Source organism: Erpetoichthys calabaricus, chromosome 9, assembly GCF_900747795.2.
Source record: "Erpetoichthys calabaricus chromosome 9, fErpCal1.3, whole genome shotgun sequence".
Classification (NCBI taxonomy): Eukaryota; Metazoa; Chordata; class Cladistia; order Polypteriformes; family Polypteridae; genus Erpetoichthys; species Erpetoichthys calabaricus.
The window spans coordinates 97,101,641-97,124,646 of NC_041402.2; positions in this window are offsets into that span (position 1 = coordinate 97,101,641).

Sequence of the window (23,006 nt, forward strand, 5' to 3'; positions counted from 1 at the left end):
CCTTAATTTATAAGGAAACCATAATTTCTTCTTTGAATATCAACATATTAATGTATTATTGGAAGTGTATCTAAATTAGAAATTTTCAACTAAAATGGATAATATATATTTGATATATTTGCATTTCTGTGACCCGCCTTTACAGAACGCGAGAAATTAAGCTGCAAAGCAAAGAATTTACAGCTACAGTGGTGTGAAAAACTATTTGCCCCCTTCCTGATTTCTTATTCTTTTGCATGTTTGTCACACAAAATGTTTCTGATCATCAAACACATTTAACCATTAGTCAAATATAACACAAGTAAACACAAAATGCAGTTTGTAAATGGTGGTTTTTATTATTTAGGGAGAAAAAAAAATCCAAACCTACATGGCCCTGTGTGAAAAAGTAATTGCCCCCTGAACCTAATAACTGGTTGGGCCACCCTTAGCAGCAATAACTGCAATCAAGCGTTTGCGATAACTTGCAATGAGTCTGTTACAGCGCTCTGGAGGAATTTTGGCCCACTCATCTTTGCAAAATTGTTGTAATTCAGCTTTATTTGAGGGTTTTCTAGCATGAACCGCCTTTTTAAGGTCATGCCATAGCATCTCAATTGGATTCAGGTCAGGACTTTGACTAGGCCACTCCAAAGTCTTCATTTTGTTTTTCTTCAGCCATTCAGAGGTGGATTTGCTGGTGTGTTTTGGGTCATTGTCCTGTTGCAGCACCCAAGATCGCTTCAGCTTGAGTTGACGAACAGATGGCCGGACATTCTCCTTCAGGATTTTTTGGTAGACAGTAGAATTCATGGTTCCATCTATCACAGCAAGCCTTCCAGGTCCTGAAGCAGCAAAACAACCCCAGACCATCACACTACCACCACCATATTTTACTGTTGGTATGATGTTCTTTTTCTGAAATGCTGTGTTCCTTTTACGCCAGATGTAATGGGACATTTGCCTTCCAAAAAGTTCAACTTTTGACTCATCAGTCCACAAGGTATTTTCCCAAAAGTCTTGGCAATCATTGAGATGTTTCTTAGCAAAATTGAGACGAGCCCTAATGTTCTTTTTGCTTAACAGTGGTTTGCGTCTTGGAAATCTGCCATGCAGGCCGTTTTTGCCCAGTCTCTTTCTTATGGTGGAGTCGTGAACACTGACCTTAATTGAGGCAAGTGAGGCCTGCAGTTCTTTAGACGTTGTCCTGGGGTCTTTTGTGACCTCTCGGATGAGTCGTCTCTGCGCTCTTGGGGTAATTTTGGTCGGCCGGCCACTCCTGGGAAGGTTCACCACTGTTCCATGTTTTTGCCATTTGTGGATAATGGCTCTCACTGTGGTTCGCTGGAGTCCCAAAGGTTTAGAAATGGCTTTATAACCTTTACCATACTGATAGATCTCAATTACTTTTGTTCTCATTTGTTCCTGAATTTCTTTGGATCTTGGCATGATGTCTAGCTTTTGAGGTGCTTTTGGTCTACTTCTCTGTGTCAGGCAGCTCCTATTTAAGTGATTTCTTGATTGAAACAGGTGTGGCAGTAATCAGGCCTGGGGGTGGCTACGGAAATTGAACTCAGGTGTGATACACCACAGTTAGGTTATTTTTTAACAAGGGGGCAATTACTTTTTCACACAGGGCCATGTAGGTTTGGATTTTTTTTCTCCCTAAATAATAAAAACCATCATTTACAAACTGCATTTTGTGTTTACTTGTGTTATATTTGACTAATGGTTAAATGTGTTTGATGATCAGAAACATTTTGTGTGACAAACATGCAAAAGAATAAGAAATCAGGAAGGGGGCAAATAGTTTTTCACACCACTGTAGTCGGGTGGCTACTGTGGCATAACTTTTTAGTTCCGGGTGCAAATCCAATAGTTCGACCTTCTCCTGGACCGTCTTAAACTTTTTCTGACGCTTAGGTTCATTGCCAGAAGCCTTAGAAGCGACAGGGCGTTTGGGCGGCATCTTATAACTTTAATGCGTGTAATGGGAAAGTGTATTCATAAATGGCTTAGTCCCCTTCAAACCCTGTTATTTCAAGGCTCTGTAGCTTTACCTTGAAATCCCGTACATAAAAGCTGTCCAGCTAGCCACTGTGGAGTCACAAGTGTTTTAACCAAAGATCGCAGTTCTTTGCGACAGTCCCTTAGCTACATATAGACCACTACAGTACAGGGTTTGTTTCACTGTGACATGAATCAGTTCTTCACAACTCTAATCTCTCTTCCCTTCCGGTACGCAATATAGTATCAATTTCCGGGTATCTTTTAAATTACTTAATACGACGACAAAAGCAGCTCTATGTCGTCTTCAACGGTTTTTGTTGAGGCCAACCGGGTTCTCTCAGCAAGAACTTGTCTTTATATAAATTAACCAATGTTAGTCGAATTTCGAGAAAGAAGACCCACTAAGACGTGAGCATGGGCGGGATTTCCTCTGTCACGTTCTGCTCGTAGCTGAGGGAAAAGAGGCTGAGTGTTTCAGATTATTCATCTGTGTAAACCTCAGAGTAACATTTATTAGATATGACGATGCTCTGACAGTGTAACACACCTTATTCGACATTCTCCACTAACTTTCAAACTAATTATACTGATTAGAAAAGTGAGTTGTCTTGTGCCAACCACTAAAATGGGTATAGGGAAAAGGATGCTTGGGAATACGAAAAAATATTGCAAACGCAATTATTATTTAAAATTATCGACATGATGTCTAGTGTAAATGTCTAGTATAATCCTCTTTCTAGTTAAGTGGGCTTTAACGTCTGTGTTGTCTAACCAAATAGTGTTATGTTTTGACTAATATACACATAATAAACGCAATCAGATTCTGCTTAAGTACCAGCTACAATCCTGTACTACCCGAATACAAGCATGTGTTTGCCGATGGCGTTTCATATACTGAATATATTCAGAGGGTATTAGAAATCTTCAAATGTCTGTCACCTTGGACTAGCGACGCAAGGCTGAAGAGGAGTCTGCACGAGCCCTACACCGGCTGCTGAACTGATTTTCTTTCTCCTACATGGTACTACATTGTTCTTGTAGTACAGATGATCTGTGACAGTGTGAATAGCTCAACGCACAAGTGATAATGTTATCTGAATCCAATACAACACAAAAATTTGAAATGCGTTAAAGTTTAAGGGAAAACCAACAACAACACAGTGTTGCAATTCTAATTAATGATATGCTTCTGTGACGCGCCGGAGCCCTCTCCTGCGAGTGTTGCTGCCATGCGCCCGGTATTTGCTGGGATAGGCTCCAACTTACCCACGCGCGCCTGCTCTGTATAAGCGAGTTTACAATTTGGATGGATGGATGGGTCATATGTTTCTAGTAGACGCCAACAGCACTGTGTTTTGGTGGAAGTTTCAACTCAAGGTAACAGATACAGTCTCAGTACTTCTGGCATGTCTAGTGCAACTGGTACAGTCTTTTATGATTTTATATCGTAATATGACGTGGTTTTTAATACACTCGTTGTTCAATTATTCCACTTAACGGGAAAACTGTAAACGGACATCACTGGGCCACATGCCAATACACAGACCAATGTGCCAGTCTGCACGTTCATTTAATATATCCTACAAGTGCTTTTGAGTCATCAACCGACGCCTCAGCTGCACACAAACTTTAGTTTCGGAAAATACATTTCCAGATCATTCTCTGTGACTCAATGCCAACTTAAAAAACACCAATCACCACCGGCAACAGAAAGCACCGCAGTTCTCAAATGAACCTCTTCATGTCTCGTAGACACGCCCACAACCAATTCGGCTCCATTTTCCTTTACGTCTATTTCAATCAAACAGCCGAATGCCTTTATTAGACGTGAAGCTAAGAGTAATATGACAATTAGTCAATCTTCAGTACGCCTTCCTTGAGGCAGGCAGCCAATAGTATATGTCATTCTTAGGGAGACGCCCCCTTTCGTAACTCCCATTTTCGCGTTTATAAAAAATGTGTACCGCTCAACTTATGAAATAGGCGCAGACACATTTTATTCATGATATTACGTCCAATAATACAGCAGGTTTTCCGTTCGAAGTACCTTGACATCCTTGTACAATAAAATTTGGATCGTTACTGGTGAAGGTCGTGCCGACAACATATTATTCTCTGTAGTTTTTTTCTATGTATTAGTCTGGGAATTCCCAGACGTTACTGGGCCAGTCGAGAGCAATAAACACTCCATAGTGTTCTGAGTCTGACCCAGAAGACTGTACCTTGCGCGGTCCCCAGTGGGAGGTGCACAAATCGAGGACTTTCTGCATTAGTAAGCTCCTTGTTCTATCATGAAGAGGGAGAATATCAAACAAGTGCAGGAAACGGATATTCAGCAATTCTGCTGTATGGGTCCTAATAGTAAAAAAGTAAGCAGCTGTATTCAAGTACAGTTTTAAGTATTACCCTATTTGCAGTAAAGCTTTAATGGCATACAATCATTTCAAAGCCAAGATATGTTTTTGAGCTATTTGAGAATCTATCTATCTATCTATCTATCTATCTATCTATCTATCTATCTATCTATCTATCTATCTATCTATCTATCTATCTATCTATCTATCTGTCTGTCTGTCTGTCTGTCTGTCTGTCTGTCTGTCTGTCTGTCTATCTATACCTTTATCATGTTTTAAGTGTTCATATATAATATGAATATAAGAAACTATCAAGACTACCCATTAATGCTTCAAAAAGGGTAATTAATTTTTGAGAATAAATGTAATATTTAATATGGCCTTAAAACATTTTATCTTAGTGTCCAGTGTCAATGTCCATAATTTATCCATCAACGCTCTCCTAAAGATGATGAACTACATAAGCTCTTTTTCACAAAATGCACCTTAAAACTACAATTCTTAGAGTGCACAAATGGAGACTGTTAGATGGTAATTGATTCTTCATGCTGGGCAAGAGCACTGCACTATTATTTGAGATTTGCAAGTAAAAGCTGTTGTGCTCAAACCTCCATTTGCTTTGATATTTAAATCCAGACTTAAGACCCTCCTGTTCTCTTTGGTGTTTAAATTGATATATCCCTACATGAGCGTTAAGTCTATCAAGTGTCTCAATATCTCACCCAGATATTTCTTAAATGTTGTCAAGGTTTCTGTTTAAACTATATGACTTGGTAGTTTGTTCTAGATTCCCACATCTCTTTGTGTAAAGAAGTGCTTTATAGCTTCAATATTAAATGTACTTCCCAATAATTTCGCCTGGTGTCCTTCTGTATGTGATTCCCCATTAAATTGAAATGATTCTGCACCCATACTTTATCAATGCCTTTGACGATTTTGAAGACCTGGATTAGGTCCCCACACAGTCTCCGCTACACAGGTTTAATTCTTTGAGTGTGTCAGAGTAGGACATGTCCTTAAGTCCTGAGAGGCACTTGGTTGCTGTCCTCTCCACAGCTTCAAGTGCTAGTTTGTCCTTCTTGTAGCATGATGACCTGAACTGCACACACTACTCCAGATGCGGTCCCACTAGTGCACTTGAACCTTTTACTGAACCTTTAGCTGTAACAAAATACCATAGATGTTTTGGTTTATTCATCCATATTCTAAACACACATTTTTGCATTACAGAGTGACAGTCTATAACAGCAGCATAAGGTGTAAACAGGCCATTTTCACAGATATTATGATGACTTCTTGCCAGTTTCTTGTTAGAATAATCTACTTCATGTTGAATGATGGTCGGCAAACACAACAGAGAAATCGGTACTGTTGTTTGGCTGTTTTCTCAAAAATCTTCCCAAACTGACCATGGCATATGTTACACAATTAGTGGAGCACAACATGTCATCTAAAAAACTTGAAAAGGGATACAAATATTTTTATGAAAATTATTTTTTCAGCTGTGAAGGTAAGTGCTCTCTGGTTAATGCTATTTTTCTAGCTAGCATCATGTGCCATCCTAATTTATGAATGGAGAAATTTTCATTTTCTTTTGTTTTTTGTACGTGATTAGTATCAAACATATTGAATATGGAAGTAGTGGTAAGATGAAGATGTCAAAGATCATTGAGGAAAAGAGAGGAACCACATTCCCTACAGGTTTCTCTAACAGTTTGATAAACTAAATTTACATATTCTGTTATACAGTGGTCAGTTGACATTTATTCACTGCAGTATTGTCTATACTTATTTGTTCTGTTACACTATCGTGTTTTGACATTGATTCATTGTGGTTACAGATACTTATTTGTTCTGTTACCCTTTCATGTGTTGATATTTATTTGGTTGCAGATCTCTATAATGAATGTTTCGGTACTGCTCCCTACCAAAGCAACTCCACTCAGCTCCAATGTTTCTTTGTTTATGACATTGCAAAAACATGAAACACAAAGTGAATAGTGTCTACTGTGCTTAAATTACTCAGCCTTCCAGTTGTTGGTAACAGTAAATGTCACTTATATTTAAAGGTATGATAACTCGCTAAACAGTAAGTGTAGGTTGCTTGATAATAATACAAATATACTGTAATATGACGGCTAGATGACTGCATGTAGTGGCTGATTACCTTAGTGTCCTATTGCTCTTGTTTTTCCATAACTCTTTATTCAGAAGGCCCATGTTCTTTCATTAACCTCATTGTCAATCATTTATTAGAACAAACATTTCATTCCATGCGTTGTAGTCCCTCCAGCGTGTCCTGGGTCTTCCCTGGGACCTCCTCCAGGGAGGAGTCCAGGAGGCATCCTGATCAAATACCCGAGCCACCTCATCTGACTCCTCTTGATGCGGAGGAGCAGTGGCTCTACTCTGAGCTCCTCCCGTATGACCGAGCTTCTCACCCTATCTTTTAACCCTCCTCGAGCCGTCGCCTTATTGTGGTGGAGGGGTTTGTGTGTCCCAATAATCCTAGGAGCTCTGTTGTCAGGGGCTTTATATCCCTGGTAGGGTCACCCAAGGCAAACTGGTCCTAGGCGAGGGACGTGACAAAGAGCGGTTCAGAAAACCTCCTATGATGCATACAAACATTGGATGGCGTTTTCCCTCGTCCAGACTCGGGTCACCGGGACCCCCCTCTGGAGCCAGGCCTGGAGGTCGGTCTCGATGGCAAGTGCCTGGTGGCCAGGCCTGCACCCTTGGGGCTCGGCCGGGCACAGCCCGAACAGGCAACGTGGGTCCCCCTTCCCATGGGCTCACCACCTGTAGGAGGGGCCAAGGAGGTTGGGTGCAGTGTGAGTCGGGTGGTGGCCGAAGGCGGGCACCTTGGTGGTCCGATCCTCGGCTCCGATATGCTGGGTCTTGGGACATGGAATGTAACCTCTTTGAAAATTCATTAACGTGACGGTCAAAAGTGTAATTTATTCAACATGCTTTAAAAGAAGTTAACATTTGTACAGTTGATGATTTCAAAGTCTGGGTGTGTTATGGCTCCAGGTATAATAAGAGCTTTAAGAGTGTGCTAATACAGCTTTGTGTCCTTTTACATTAAGTGGCCTTTGAAAGTTAGCTAGCAAGCAGCAGTTGGTTCCTTTTTGGTTCACTGTGCATATCATTGTGAGGGGAACTGCTGTATCTGTATCTTAGATATGGTTTTCTTTCATTCTCTTGATTGCCCGTTCTACCAAGATCTGAAGACGAGCTATAGCTTGTGTTCTCTCTAACTCTTCCTTGCTGAATCGAGGTGCTGTTTTCAATGGTGGAATGATTAGTTTTGCCCCACATTCATCTAGCTCCCACTCACTTTTGAACCCTTTGTCTGCCATGCAGCCATCTCCAGGCTCTAGAAGGTCCTGGATTCCTGATTGTTTGAATATATCTTTATCAGACATGGATCCTGTGTAGAGCTTAGAAACAAAGATGACAGCTCCACATGATGAAACTCCAATCAGTCCCTTGAAGGTGTTGGTGTTCTTGTATGAAGAGAACACCTCAGATTGTAGCAAGAGTGCTGTTAGACTCTGACATCTTAGCTCTGTACAGTCTATTAGAACCCTCACCTCTAGACAAAACTGCAGAAATGTGGTGTGAATTGTAGCTTGCACGTGCTGTCTAGTCTTTGATATTGGCATTGATCCCACAACAAGGTTAAAGGTAATTAGCCCATGTGATTATAATGCTGCTAACAGTAGACATACTTATTTGAAAAATGCCTGCCAGAACCATCTCTTTCAGTCCTGCTGCAACCCGACAACAATTAAAAAAAAAATAATCATCAATGAGCTGCAGCTTGTGGTTTGGGCTTGGAGCTGTTTGGTGTTCAGTTAATCCTTTCTTCTGTGCTTTTGACCAATGAACTGTGTTGGTAACAAATGGTTCAATTGCATACCAACATGCTCTGAAGACCTTCTCAGAAGAAAAACGTGTGTATTACTGAAAGTCCATATCAGATGCACAAAATCTGTTGATCTGCAATGGTGATGCTCTGAGTTTCACCAGATCTGTTTCCAGTTTGCTGATAGATTGCTTTAGCTCCTGTACTTTAAGGGCAACAGTACGGTGGCTCTCAGCATCTAGTGCACCTATTAGATACAAAAATTCTACATGTTGAAAATGAACACACACATACCAATGAAAAACCAATCAAAGACAATTTCATTACTTAATTTAAAGTCAGAATCAGCTTATTCATTATTCTTAATGTTATAAAAGTATATTGCCTATCTGTCTGAAATTGAGATGAAACTTGCCAAGTTGTTCAAATATTAAATAGTAAAGTTTCACACAGTTAATACATAAAAAGATAAAAAATAATTTCTGTTACTGGTTGCAAGTTTTGAATATCAGTATTAGATTTACACTTGCTCTTGATTGCTGATTCTTTGTTAGTCACATAAGTCATACAGTGAAGTTTTAATAAAGATTACATTCAAAATCATTATATTAAAATGCATAAGCATACCTGATGAAGGGGGACACACATAATCATGGTCTGTCAACATATCAGTGTCACACACTTTTTCCGTATCCATCTCTTGCGTTTCGAGTGGGACATCAGAACATGCCGAAAATCATCTCCCAGACGACTCTCTGCTTGGTCATACATAGAAAACCGTTCTTGTTTCTCATCCCCCAAGATGTTCAGCTTAAAGTGGGATGGGACAACTCCAATTTAGAAATGCTCACGATGTACAATGCACAGAAAGAAATTCTCTGTAAAATGCAGACTACATACAAAAGAGCTACCTCGATTAACACGAAACGCTGTACCTTCTCAATGTATTGTTGTGTGAGTCCGTTTCTTCTTTTAGCCTTTATCAGCTGGTAAGTTGTGAAAACTCAGATATGGTTGTTTTTGTTTCAAAGTAGAACAAAAAGTAACACTACAGACACTCTTCAACTTGTCAGACATTGTGGTATAACCAAATATGCTAAACCCCAGCAAGCGAATGCTCCCAAGTTTATGAACTCTGAAGTGTGAAAGTGGTCTATTGCTAACCGACTAAAAGTGGGACACAAATCCATACCAGAGCATTATCAATTAATGCACTTACATTCCTTTCCAATTTTGAGATGTAATTTGCACAAGGAAGACAGATGTTTGTTATGAAACAAAGTCAGAACCATAGTGAAAGAAGGTGTGAGGCCTCCTTTATAAGCCAGGCCAGGCCTCCGGACTCACCCAAGATAGCTTAAACCCCAACTCTACTGGCCTCCTTCAGCCTCAAAAAATATTTTTAATGACCCAAAATCTGCAAAGTGCCTCTCAAGTTGAAAGGAAAACCTGTGGAAAACCTTTGGCTTGAGAAACTTGTCCACAAAATAGTCTTTAAAAATGACAAAATATTTAAAAAAAAGAAAAATAACAAAAAACACAAAACGATTGCAAAGGAATTGCCTTAAAGGAAGTCATGAAAACTTAAAAAATAGCAAAAGAATATTAAACACACAAAAATATACTAAAGTCAGGGCAAAAACTCTCGCTGCACCATAAAAGTTTTGAAGTAAGGGATTACATTTGGGGGGTTATGGGGGGGGAGGGGGGGTGACATGTTGTATGTTGATTTCAACATCCATCCATTTTCCAACCAGCTGAATCCGAACACAGGGTCATGGGGGTCTGCTGGAGCCAATCCCGGCCTACACAGGGCACAATGCAGGAACCAATCCCGGGCAGGGTGCCAACCCACCGCAGGACACACACAAACACACCCACACACCAAGCACACACTAGGGCCAATTTAGAATCGTCAATCCACCTAACCTGCATATCTTTAGACTGTGGGAGGAAACAGGAGCGCCCGGAGGAAACCCACGCAGACACGGGGAGAACATGCAAACTCCACGCAGGGAGGAAGTGAACCCGGGTCTCCTAACTGCGAGGCAGCAGCACTACCACTGCGCTACCGTGCCGCCCTGATTTGAACATGCAAGTAAGAATTTCATTAAATTTCTGTACACATGCATTGTGGCATTAAAGCAGTCTGCTTGGAGAAAAGCTACATGGATAGAGAAAGAATGTACAAAATCAACACAGACAGAATCTAGGCTGGGAATCAAACCTAGGCCCCCCGCCATGTATGTCTGCAACACTAAACACTGGGGCCAAGAACAAAACTTGTCATTTCAGTTCACTTCATTTTTTTAAACACCTTTTATAGTAGGTTATTGCTCAGACAGAAGTAACTATTAATATTGTTGCTGTGCACAGTCTTGGAAATCATAACCTTACCTTTTGCTGATCTTCCACCTTCAGACACCTACAGTATATAGCCCCATTGATTGCTGCAGATTTCTCCTGAATCCTGGGCTGAGTGCCATTCACACATTTTTCTTAAACCCCTGCAAGCCAATAGTCTGACACACGCATACATTTGATATGGGATAGAATACAAAGTAATAAGAGAGGCTTCCAGACACTAGCTGTGCACATTAAAATACAGAGGAGCCTATACTGTGCCCACCAGCAGCGCCTGTCAGTTGGAACTGATTTCTCCTTGCAAAGAGTACTGACTGTAAAACATAGTTAATCTTAATTGCACTTCATTATAAAATAACATTCCCAAACCCACTTAATCAAATTGAAGTGTGCATGATGCTGTAACCTATCCCAGTATCAAAAAGCACACTGGGCACAAAGCAGGAAATGGGCCTGGACAGGGTATTGGTCCATTACAAGGCCCACTCATACACACACACACACTCACAGTGAGCCAATTTGGAATTAGCAATTAGCCTAACCTGAATTTATTTTGGAGGTGTGCGTGGAAAACCAGACTGGAGGATAATCCACAAAGACACAGCCAGAATATTCATACTCTACATAGATAACAACTGAGCGCAGGAACTGAACACAGGATGTTCTGCCCACTGTACAAGCATTTCATTTCATTATATAAAAATAAAATACATTTAGTGAAAAAATCCTGTAGTAGTGTAGTCCAACCTAATTTATTTTAACCCTTCACTTGACTAAAGTAGCCTTTTTTGACTGCTCTGCTGATGGCGAAAGTATTGAGCATGAAGCTGATCTGTGACTTTAGCATCTATAATGCATTGTCGATCCATACCTTTTTTTTCACTTTTCTAGAAGTTGGAGCAAACTGATCACAAGAAAATAATCTATCTCTGCCTGTCTTTATTCTCATTAATCCTTTGTGGACAGAAAATATAATTAATTATTTTGCCTTGTCCACTAGCAAAACTACAGAAAGGTCATGAATATTTAGTGAGGTTTTAAATGACTAGAAATCGATACCCATGTGACATTTACAAGCTGAGTGCCAGTCGTTTAGTGCAGTTGTGCTCACTTCTTTTTGTGACAGCCAAAAGCATCGTACAAAGAGTTAAAAGGTATAGCAAGTTCAACAGAGACAACAGATATTCAAGTTTCTCTTCTGTTTGTGAGGTCCAAAGCATATGCATTCCTTATTCCTCATCACTGCTTTATATTCATTATATTTCCGGATGAGCATTCATTAGTTGACAGCTCTCATGCACACAGAGCCCACCAAAACGACTAAAAACTAAATCAAAACTGTGTGATTTGTCAGGGCAAGTTGCAGACAGGTTGTATTGAGTCATTGTGTATGTCACATTGGGTAACCAGCTACACAAACGCATGACACCAACTGCCTCCAGCTTGCAAAAATAATATAAATGAAGGCCACAGAGAAAATTGCTGGGAAGGTTGTATAATGTGACATGGCCTTAAAATGACATTGTTCAGAGGTGCGATCAGCAATGATAGTCAGTAAATCTGACATAGAACTATGACTAGAACTCACGTAATAAGGCAGTGAAATCATTACTGTACACATTCTCCTTTGATCTATCACAGCCATACTGGTGAATATTGTGTTCAAATCTCTGACTTTCTGAGACATATATGGTAAAAATAATATCAACATAGCAGATTTACAGCAGATAAGATTTGCTAATGGGTTCTGCTAAATACTGCCTTAGTAGATAACTTTAAGTGACATTTATCCCACATTAAGGAAAAGGTCAGGAGGAGAGCTGGGGTTTTTGGTAGAATGCAGTGCTGTTACAGTTTGAGAAAAATAACACACAGGAAATTAAAAGAAAAGCCCTTTACCATATTTATTGGGCAAGAAAGGAGGCCAATATTTTATTTAGAGACTTCAACAGCTCTTTTAAGTAGAGTTAGGCTGGGAAATGGGGGGCTTCATATTTTATGTATTGTTTTTCATTCGTTGTGTGGTGTGTGGCAATGCACTGTATCATTGCATGCTCTCAGCCTCCTCCTCCTCCTTATCCTTTACAATTGTTTGATTGTGGAGTGCATGGATATTCATTCCTTCATTTTCTGAATACATCCACTTATTTTGGCAAAGTCAGGTTTCAAGATAGGTCCAGTCTTAAACAGGACACCAGAATGCCAGGTGTGTATGGAAATCTTTTCATTTTCTGAACCAATGAATTTTAATACAGGTTTGGTGGCGACAGATTTTTGGGACGGGGGGATTTGTGGTGTATTTTGGCAGCATTAGGCATAGGTGAAAACCAAATCAGAGCAGAATCACAGTTGTGTAAACAGCATGGATGTTAATTAAATTGTTCATTCAGGCACTGATGCCTGTCCTGGTAACACACACATGCCGTATATAAAGAGAAAGACAAATGCATCAAAACATTTTGACTAGAGTTAGTGTTTGTGGATCTCATTTCCTGACTAATCAGAAAGACATCTATACAACAAAATAAATTTTTAAACCTACTTATTTCTCCAAGATTATTGCATAATTTAATAGTTGGTTATAAGAATTCATCCATCCATTTTCTACAAATGCATTTTCACTTATGGAGTCATAAAATATATCCAGTGGCATGAGGAACCAGGCAGGAAACAAACCTGGATGGAACTCCATTGTGTGACTTGGCAATGCCAAGCACATACCTTCATCTTCTCACATTGATACAAGTCAGAGACACCAATTATTTCGAAATCAACATCATTAGGTTTAAGTCTGGGTGCAACCCTTCCCAATCAAAATAAAGTCCTCTTTCTTTTTTGTCTTGTCTGTGGTATTGGTCCTAAACAGGAGGTTACAACTAAATCTGTACCTCACTCAAGTTTCATTTCAAGTTCAGATTTTCCATTTATAATACTTAATCTAGTAATCAGTTTTCCACCCAAGGATTGGCCTGCAAAGCCTCTGCAACCTAACTCTACTAGTAGGCACCTTCTTCTCCAACCACCTTGTCTGAAATCCCTGACTAGTCCCTCATACTTGATGTGTTTTTGGCTCAAAAGAGGTTATTGTCTGGCCTCAAGATAGTGACTGCTATATGCTGGAGGAAGCACCATCAACTGCTCAATCCCTTGCCAAGATCCTGCAGGTCTTTTCCTAGGAGTTTCAGCTGTGCACCAGCTCTAATGAATGGAATAGTCATATAGAAGCACAGACCAGTTTGCTCCACTTAATCCTGTCACTGATAACGTCTATCACAATCTTCAAAGCTTTATCATGGGTGTACCACTGGTATCTTCTCTCTCCTTGCGTAACTACTCAAAATGTGCCCTAATATTCCACATTCAGAGCAAAGTGTCTCCACATTGCTTCATGTGTGGAGGTCAGTGGACTGGGAAGCATATTATACACTACCTGGATGAAGAATTAAATCTGTTCATGCTCAAACTAACTTATCTACTGTATGCTCAGGTCAATTCTCTCTCCAGCGCGGTGTCCTATCTTTTCCATGCACTCTGCTGTTTCATTACCACCATTCTGCAGGATCTTTCTTCCTCTACTGCTGCCTTCACTTCTTCTTGGACCAGGCTCTACTTCTTCTTTCCCTTGCAGCTGTCAATTTGGGAGGCTGAAAAAGATCCCAGCTCATCTCTAGCTTGAGACATCACATACACCAGACTGCTGTTCTGCAATCTGCTTCAGCTTGCTGGGCTGCTTCTTCTGCTTACTACTTTCTCCTAGTCCTCACCTCGATTCTGTCTTTTGCTACTTTTGGGTCATGCAAATATTGGTACTTAGCACTTCATTAGTTTTGCCACCTTAAATTCCTCTTCTAAGGATTTAAGTGACAGCTGCAGCTTATTGCTGTACATGTAGAGTATGATGACACTAAGACACCGTGGTAGACCCAAAGTCTCAATTGGTGAGATGGGCACTTCATACAATAAGATTATCTGCAAGATTCTGGGCAAGATTATGTTGATACATCAATGCTTTAAACTTTCCTGATACTCCTGAATGGTCTACTACTTTTAACCAGACAACTAACTCATTACAAGTGATGGATACTATGTCCCTTAGGATACAGTCAAACAATTTCCCAAGGCTTTTCTCATGCTTTTTGGTGATGCTTAGAATAGAAGTACCTGCTGGATTGCTGTATATAAGGTTGAGATGGAGGTCTATCTCTTTCAGAGAGCACAGTAACCTGCCCTAACAACTCTTTTGTGAAATAGACACCTATTGAATGATTCTTTCATGTACTGAGCCAGGATTAGAAAACTATACATTTTATTATACTCAGGTTGGGTGTAAATGCCAATAAATTGATTTGACTTTACTGTATAATCTTCATGTAAACATTTGGCACATAATGAGCAGACCAATCCAAAAAAGTGCACTTCCAGTGGAACAAATTACATTAAAAATTATTAAGTGGAAAGAAAAAAATAGAAAACATTACATAAAATATAATAAGTGGAAAACAGAAGGCAGAAAAAAGACACAGATTGAGAGAAAAAGAATCACTAAAAGTGCAATGGCACACAGAGAGCAAGAGAGACAAATGACAAAAAGAACTGTTTAACTCTGAGCTGTGTGAGATGAAAGACTAATTGAATTTAGCCAACTTTTTTCATCTGGTTTAATTGCTTGAAACATATTTTGCCAAAATGGATAAATTCAGCTGTTTCCATGTTTGCTCCAAGATAAGAGGTGTCTTTGTGTTCAGTGGATAAAAGACGATTCTGATTCCTTGGCCCAAAGATGTGTTCAGATTAACATGAGGAGTCGAGCACCTGTTCTGAGACATTCTTGAAAGCCCAGACAGAGGTCATTGTGAAGAGCAGCTGAGCCACGGTGGACACTGGTGTTTCTTTCTTAGGGGAATATTGGGGGGAGCCTACTGACAAGAGACTGAGGTGAACTCTTGTGTTTCATGCTGCACACAAGCTGCTGTCAGCATTCTGCTTGCTGAACATCCTTGGAAAAAAGAGTCAAATGAGCAATAAATGTGTTGTTTAATCATTCAAATGTTAATATCCAAAGTGTCAGTGCTGGAGGCAAAAGGTACTGGATCTATCTATCTATCTATCTATCTATCTATCTATCTATCTATCTATCTATCTATCTATCTATCTATCTATCTATCTATCTATCTATCTATCTATCTATCTATCTATCTATCTATCTATCTAATACATGGGATACACTATGCGCATCCATCCATTTTTTAGACCTTCTTTTTCCTGCACAAAACCACCAGATACACTGGTGATTTTTATTATGAAAAGATAAAAAATAAATAGAATTAGTTTTAATATGTTAATCTAAAAATCTTGAAAATTTTAATATTTGAAGTTGAGAAAAAATTGTGCCTGACTTTGTTACTTGTAGTGCATTTTCTAAGTGTGTTTTTTAACCCACTTATTCCAATATAATCTAAACAACAGTTTAAAATGGGAACCACTGGTAGGCTGGGTACCAATACATCACAGGACACATAACTCAGAGGGACACTCAACGGACGGACAGACAGACACACACACAAACAGTGTGTCAGTTTAAAATTAGCAGCCAATTTTACACATCTGTGCAAAGTGGGATGAAACCAGGGTATTTAGAGAAAACAACCCATAAGAAGAACATGCACACTCCATAAAGAAAGAGACCAAGTCAGTGAAACACTGCAGCATTAGTCTATTATAGGGTGGAGTGGTGGCTCTGAGGCTAAGGATCTGTGCTGGTATCCAGAAGGTTGCCGGTTTGAATCCCCGTCACTGCCAAAAAGAGATCCCATGAGCAAGAACCTTAACCTGTAATTGCTCCAGGGACGCTGTACAATGGCTGACCCTGTGCTCTGACCCCAAGGGGTATGCAACAACTAACAAATTCCTAATATAAGAAATTGTTATAAGGTGAAATAAAGAACAAATGATGTCTTTTGTGTTTGAATTACCACATGTGATGCTGCCTCAAAGATCAAACACCTTGGTTTTTGTGGCAATTGATAACAGATATTTGTGGGGAGTCCGAATGTTCTGTCCACATCTGTAGGTTTTTTTCTCAGTTTAGCCTGGTTTTCCCTTCCAAGTCCCACAGGCATGTGTATGAGTTTAATTTTTGATTCCAATTTGGCACTGTGTGAGTATGAATCCCCTGTAATGAACTAGCGCCCTTTCTAGGGTTGCTTCCTGGCTTGAACTCAATGCTGAATGTGCTCTGGCCTCCCACAACCCTGAACTAAAGTAGGAAGGTTTGCGAATGTGTTATTTTTAACATTATACATAGATGTTGCTATTTCCAAGCCTGGTCACAGTCTGATGATTTTGTACCTTTTCTTCATGTATACATCTGCTTTCTCTAGGTACATTCCAAATACATATATATGAGGGTACATCTGTGATTCTGAGCTGGTCAAGATGGGGGAGTGTGTTAGTCTGCTTCTTTGCATTTAGCAGTTCTGGAAGACACTTCGGCTGTTTGTGTCTGTTTAGAAAATTATATCATAGTGCATAAACGTGAATCTTCATCTACCTCATTTCTCTTATTGAATTGAATAGTGGAGCATTTTACATTTAATGTATTGTCACCAGCTATGTTAATGTGGATCTGGAACAGTATGTGAAAAATGGATGGAAGAATGCCTGGGTGGTTGCAACATCGCTCGCCACATGAAGGAGTCGAAGTCTAATAATGTGGCAGAGGAAGCCCACATTTCCAATTCTTTGGTCATCTAAGACTTTCTGTTGTGCATAAAGTGTATGACTGGCGTTTTGTGATAAAAATGATTAATCAGCCTGTGCAATGTGCATCACTGTCAGTGGAGCTTGCCACGATTATTTTCCTGTCAGCATTTCCATGTGCCTGCATAGCTGTGCTCTTCCTGTCATCAGTGGTGCATAACTGCAATGACACTTGCTGTGAGAAGGGCCTTAAGCCGAATTTCATTGCCAAGGTAGCCTGTATGGCAAATTTATTTGTTGTGTTACACATATCACACTATAAGCAGTCATTTGAAGCCGAGATCAAGGTTTAAAGCCCAGTGGTGTACAAGTTTTTGTGGGACAGACAGACATCCCTTAATATTTTATATATATTGATTGTAAGTCATTCCTGCCAGCAAGTCAATGGAAAGAAAGCAAGGTGGCAGACTTAAAAAAGCATTTGGGGCGATTGTCACCAGCCAACACAATCTAATTCTTAAGTGTTTTTTGATGGAAATGGCAGAATCTTGTGGACAGATGTTGACATAAGTAATAAAACATTGCCCTTGATATTCTGAAATTGTCAAGCCACCGTTTTTCATCCAAACACTGAGAGGGGTTTGGAACACAGAGCGTACTTTAGTGTTACATATTCACGTGCTAGTAGCCCACCCCTATAGGCTAACAGCTTACCTTGCATTTCAGGTTAATGACATGTCTTCACACACTCCATGGGATACTGGGCTAAGGTGCAGTATGGGCCCCCTAATAGCACAGGGCACTCATTACATGTGCCATGGTCCATAGTGCTGTTGCTATTGTATCACATAACTTTTTTTTCTCCAAATTCAAAAGACCATTACACAACAAGACATAATGTTTACAATTAAACTGGATGCAAAACAGAATCAAAGAAAATAGATGGGGGTTTCAGCATTGATCATACTGTACTCTTAACATTTGTATGGGCAAATGGCCTGCTCTCATAGATATTTGTACAAGTTTGCTGGATTACTTGCCGACAAACTGATGTATCCACAATTTTTCTGCTTGTTAAAGTGGAGATAGTGCCAAGTGATGAGTGGAAATTAATTAAATTATAACTTTACCCTAAAAACATTGTTGTTTTTTGCCACTAAAGGGCCTTGCTGGCCTTTTTGCAACAATGTATCATTCTTTAAAAGTATTTTTGCTCTTTTATCCAACTGCACATGAGTAAATGTGAGTGTTTAAGAACCTCTGAAGAAGGAATTGGGTTCACATTTTTCAGTGTGTTGGGGTCACAGAACAGCGCAAGCAGTGGTAGGAGACTGTAGGACAGTAAGTAAAAAGCATACGTCCTAGGGGCAGATAAGAAAAAGCAGGCATATTTCTTTAGTGGGAATGAACTTCAGTGTAAAAATAATTACCAAGATAAACTAGTACATATAGTTTATATGGGGAGGTGTAATCACTAGTAGGAGAGTGAGGGCATAAGCATTAATTTTTTAAAGAGAAAGATATTTTTTAAAATACAGTGCAGGTGGCAGCACCAGGTTTGAAAATAAGGAAGCAAAAATGTAGCATCACATTATGAAAACAGTCACCTAGATACTACAGACAATGTGAATGTAACCAGTAAAATTCAAGTGTTCCTTCATAAGCTGATTACAAACACAAGCTCTGCATGTTTTCAGAGTGCAGACTGTTTTTCAGGAATGCAATGGGTAGCATTGTGCCCGTAAAGTTCAACCTTATGTGAAAACATACAATAATATTTCCAGAACATGTGCAGCAGAAAATCATTGACCATAAAGAAATTAGAGCACTCAAACAAATACAACGTTTAATCATGATCAATCTGAAAACATCATTTGATTAATCATGTGTTTAAACAAGTGTAATGGATGTCAAGGATGGTCTGGCTTCCCAAACTGGATGGAGGGACCCTTGCTTGGCTGGCAGGCCCATATAGTGGATGGAGGCTTTAAGTGGACGGCTATTCCAACCAGGGTCATTGGTGCACCCGTTTTTTCAGACCGGACAGCAAAGCGGAAGGACAGGGGGAGATGTCTGTTAAGGTTGCATACTACCCCAAGGTGCTTGGTGGCAGCGTCCCTTTACTTGAATGTCATGCCCTTGTACACATCAGTTGAGCAACCTGCTGAGACCTGCTGAGAGTAGATGTCCCTATTTTGTGATGCTTCTGCCTGACCCAAAAGTGTTTCCACCATGCAATGCTGTGGCTCTGGAAATACTTCAGGGCACAGCATAAAAGGAGCTGCTTGATCTCAATCGGCAGTCTGGAGCTGGGTGTGGAGGAAGGGCAAAGCTTACTGGAGAAGAACGGAGAACAAAGAAAAGAAACAAAAATTCAACAGAATTGTTGTTTGTGAAGGAAGATCTGCTTCTTAAAAGGTTTTCTTTAACCCAAGACTGTGTCTGTACAGCTGTGCCTGGAGTTTTGGGGCTTCGTTTCAGCCCCTATAGGTTACACAAAGTAGTTCAACAATGTCCAGTAGCCTCCAGTGAATGTGAGTGGTGTGCAACTTCATAGCTTCTCAAACTGTGGAAACTTGTGCCTTCTATATAAATTCTTGATATGTGACACAATTGTCCCATGTGAAGGTAATGTACAAGAATTATCAAACCTCAATGATTGATGACTTAGAGCTCTGTATATTGAATTATTTTTAGAGGTCTGCAGCTTGATGTGATTCATTTGGCAATAAATAGCAGTAGTTAATGCTTTAGATTTAGTTTCATCCGTGGACAAGAGTCAAGTTGTACATTTGTGGATTAAAGTCTTGCTGTCAGTTAGAACTTTTAAAATCGGCATTGTGCATATTTTGCTCTTAAGTGATAATCAAGGATGTTGTACTTCCATAATGTTTAAACTTGCCTGCACTAGGTTTACAAAGATCGACAATTTTGTCCTTTGAATCACCTGGAAAATTTTTTAAATTAAAGTCAACCTTAATACATTGTGTCTTTCTCAGCCACATTTAACGGAATAGTGTAGATAAGGGGTTCTCAAACTTTAAGTAAAGGCCTCCCAAAATGTTATACCATCTAATGAGGGCCCCCATCAATATAAAACTAATGCTGTGAAGCTGAGCATTATCATAGATCTTGGTTACTGCAAACAGTAGAAACATTGCATGATTTAGTATAATAGTAGACCTATTATTCAAAGCAAAGGTTTAACTACAGAAGACTATTGACACTTATTCTTCTTTCAGCTGCTCCCATATATCTTCCTGTCCTCTACATCTTGCTCTGTGACACCCAGCACCTGCATGTCCTCTCTCACCACCTCCATAAACTTTCTCATAGGCCTTCGTCTTTTCCTCTTACCTGGCAGCTCTATCCTTAACATCCTTTTCCTAATATACCCAGCATCTCTCCTCTGCACATGTCCAAAACAACACGATCTCGCTTCTCTGACTTTGTCTCCCAACAGTCCAACCTGAGCTGACCCTCTAATGTACTCATTTCTAATCCTATCCATCCTCGTCACACCCAATGCAAATCTTAGCATCTTTAACTCTGCTACCTCCAGCTCTGTCTCCTGCTTTCTGGCCAGACCCACCATGTCCAACCCATATAACATAGCTGGTACAGAAGACTATTGACACATATGTGATTAAATGTCACATGATAGCTCTGTGCCGGTATTTTCCAGCCTTCTTTCTTGTTGGAACCAGAAATTGAAATATTTTGAAAAACCACCATATTCTTTCAGTCTAAAATTGATAAGTACTGAAATCTTACAAGGCATAACTAAAAGTGAGATTTCTTAACTCCGACCCTTCTCCTAATATTGCTCTTGGGGATTTTAACAGGTGATTACAGAGTTTTTTGTGTGGTTGTGCATGTCCTTTAGGTTTTGTTATGTACATCAAAAGGTTTTTAATTAATTATTTTTAATAAAAGAATAATAACATGGTTTAATAAGGAAGTCAAGTTAGAAATCCTGAATTTTCCACACATTTAATTTAGAAACATTATACAGTTACATATGAATCCAGGTCAAAGAAAGTAGAAAAATAATTTACAACTTTAAGTCAAAAAAGAGGAAAATAAGTCAAACTCAATCGAAAAGGCTGTGTTTATGTTTTACAGGGTCAAACTCTCCACATCTCTCCCCCAACAGTTCTGGCTCCTCATAGTTGCACTCAAAGCAACAATTGAATATTTTTCGTTTTAGTTTTTCCTCTTTGGTATTGTTAACTGTATAATTTGCAGACATCCTGAGCTCAAAATACTATTAAATGACACAACACATGCTTTTGAAGATCTGTTGGGTAGCAGCATTCCACTGTATTCCTTGTAGTTTTTACTAATTTTCCGCATGTGGGGTACATTCAGCGCAGACCCCTATACAGTACACACTCAAATCAGATTTGAATTGCTTGACAAATTCATTAGACCAGAAAAAAACATATTAGGACTGTGTCAGTTTTACCTGCAATGTGAACATAAATATTGCATCAATGTAACATCAGTTAACCAGTTAATCGGTTTCAGCTGCTTTGGTATTAATTAAATTAACAACAGGTACACTAGAGGGGCAACAATGAGACAACCCACAAAACAGGAATGGTTTAACAGGTGGGGTCCACTGACATTTTTCCCTCCTCATCTTTTCTGACTGTTTTTTTCACTAGTTTTGCATTTGGCTATGGTCAGTGTCACTACTGCTCACTACAGAGGTTCCACAGTTAGTCCAACTTCTCCAGGATGGCACATCAATACGTGCCATTGCCAGAAGATTTGCGGCCTCTCCCAGCACAGTCTCAAGGGCATGGAGGAGATTCCAGGAGATAGGCAATTACTCCAGGAGAGCTGAACTGGGCTGTAGATGGTCCTTAACCCATCAGCAGGACAGGTATCTGCTCCTTTGGGCAAGGAGGAACAGGATGAGCATTGTCAGAGTCCTACAAAATTACCTCCAGCAGGCCACTGGTGTGAATGTCTGTGACCAAACAATCAGAAACAGACTTCATGAGGGTGGCCTGAGGGCCCAACGTCCTCTAGTGGGCCTTGTGCTCACTGTCTGGCACAATGAAGCTCAATTGGCATTTGCCACAGAATACCAGAATTGGCAGGTTCACCACTCGCACCCGATGCTTTTCACAGATGAGAGCAGGTTCACCCTGAGCACATGTGACAGATGTGAAAGGGTCTGGAGAAGCCGTGGAGAACATTATGCTGCCTGTAATATCGTTCAGCATGACCGGTTTGGTGGTGGGTCAGTGATGGTCTGGAAAGGCACATCCATGGGGGGACGCACAGACCTCTATAGGCTAGACAATGGTACCTTGACTGCATTAGGTATTAGGATGAAATCCTTGACCCATTGCCAGACCCTATACTGGTGCAGTGGGTCCTGAGTTCCTCCTGGTGCACGACAATGCCCGGTCTCATGTGGCGAGAGTATGCACACAGTTCCTGGAGGATGAAGGAATTGATACCATTGCCTGGCTCCCACGCTCACCTGACCTAAATCCAATAGAACACCTCTGGGACATTATGTTTCAGTCCATCCAACGCCGCCTGGTTGCACCTCAGACTGTCCAGGAGCTCACTGCTGCCCTAGCCCAAATCTGGGAGGAGATCCCCCAGGACACCGTCTATAGTCATATTGTCAGGCATGCATACAAGCATGTGGGGGCCATACAAACTACTGAGTATGATTTTGAGTTGCTGCAGTGAAAGTTTGCCAA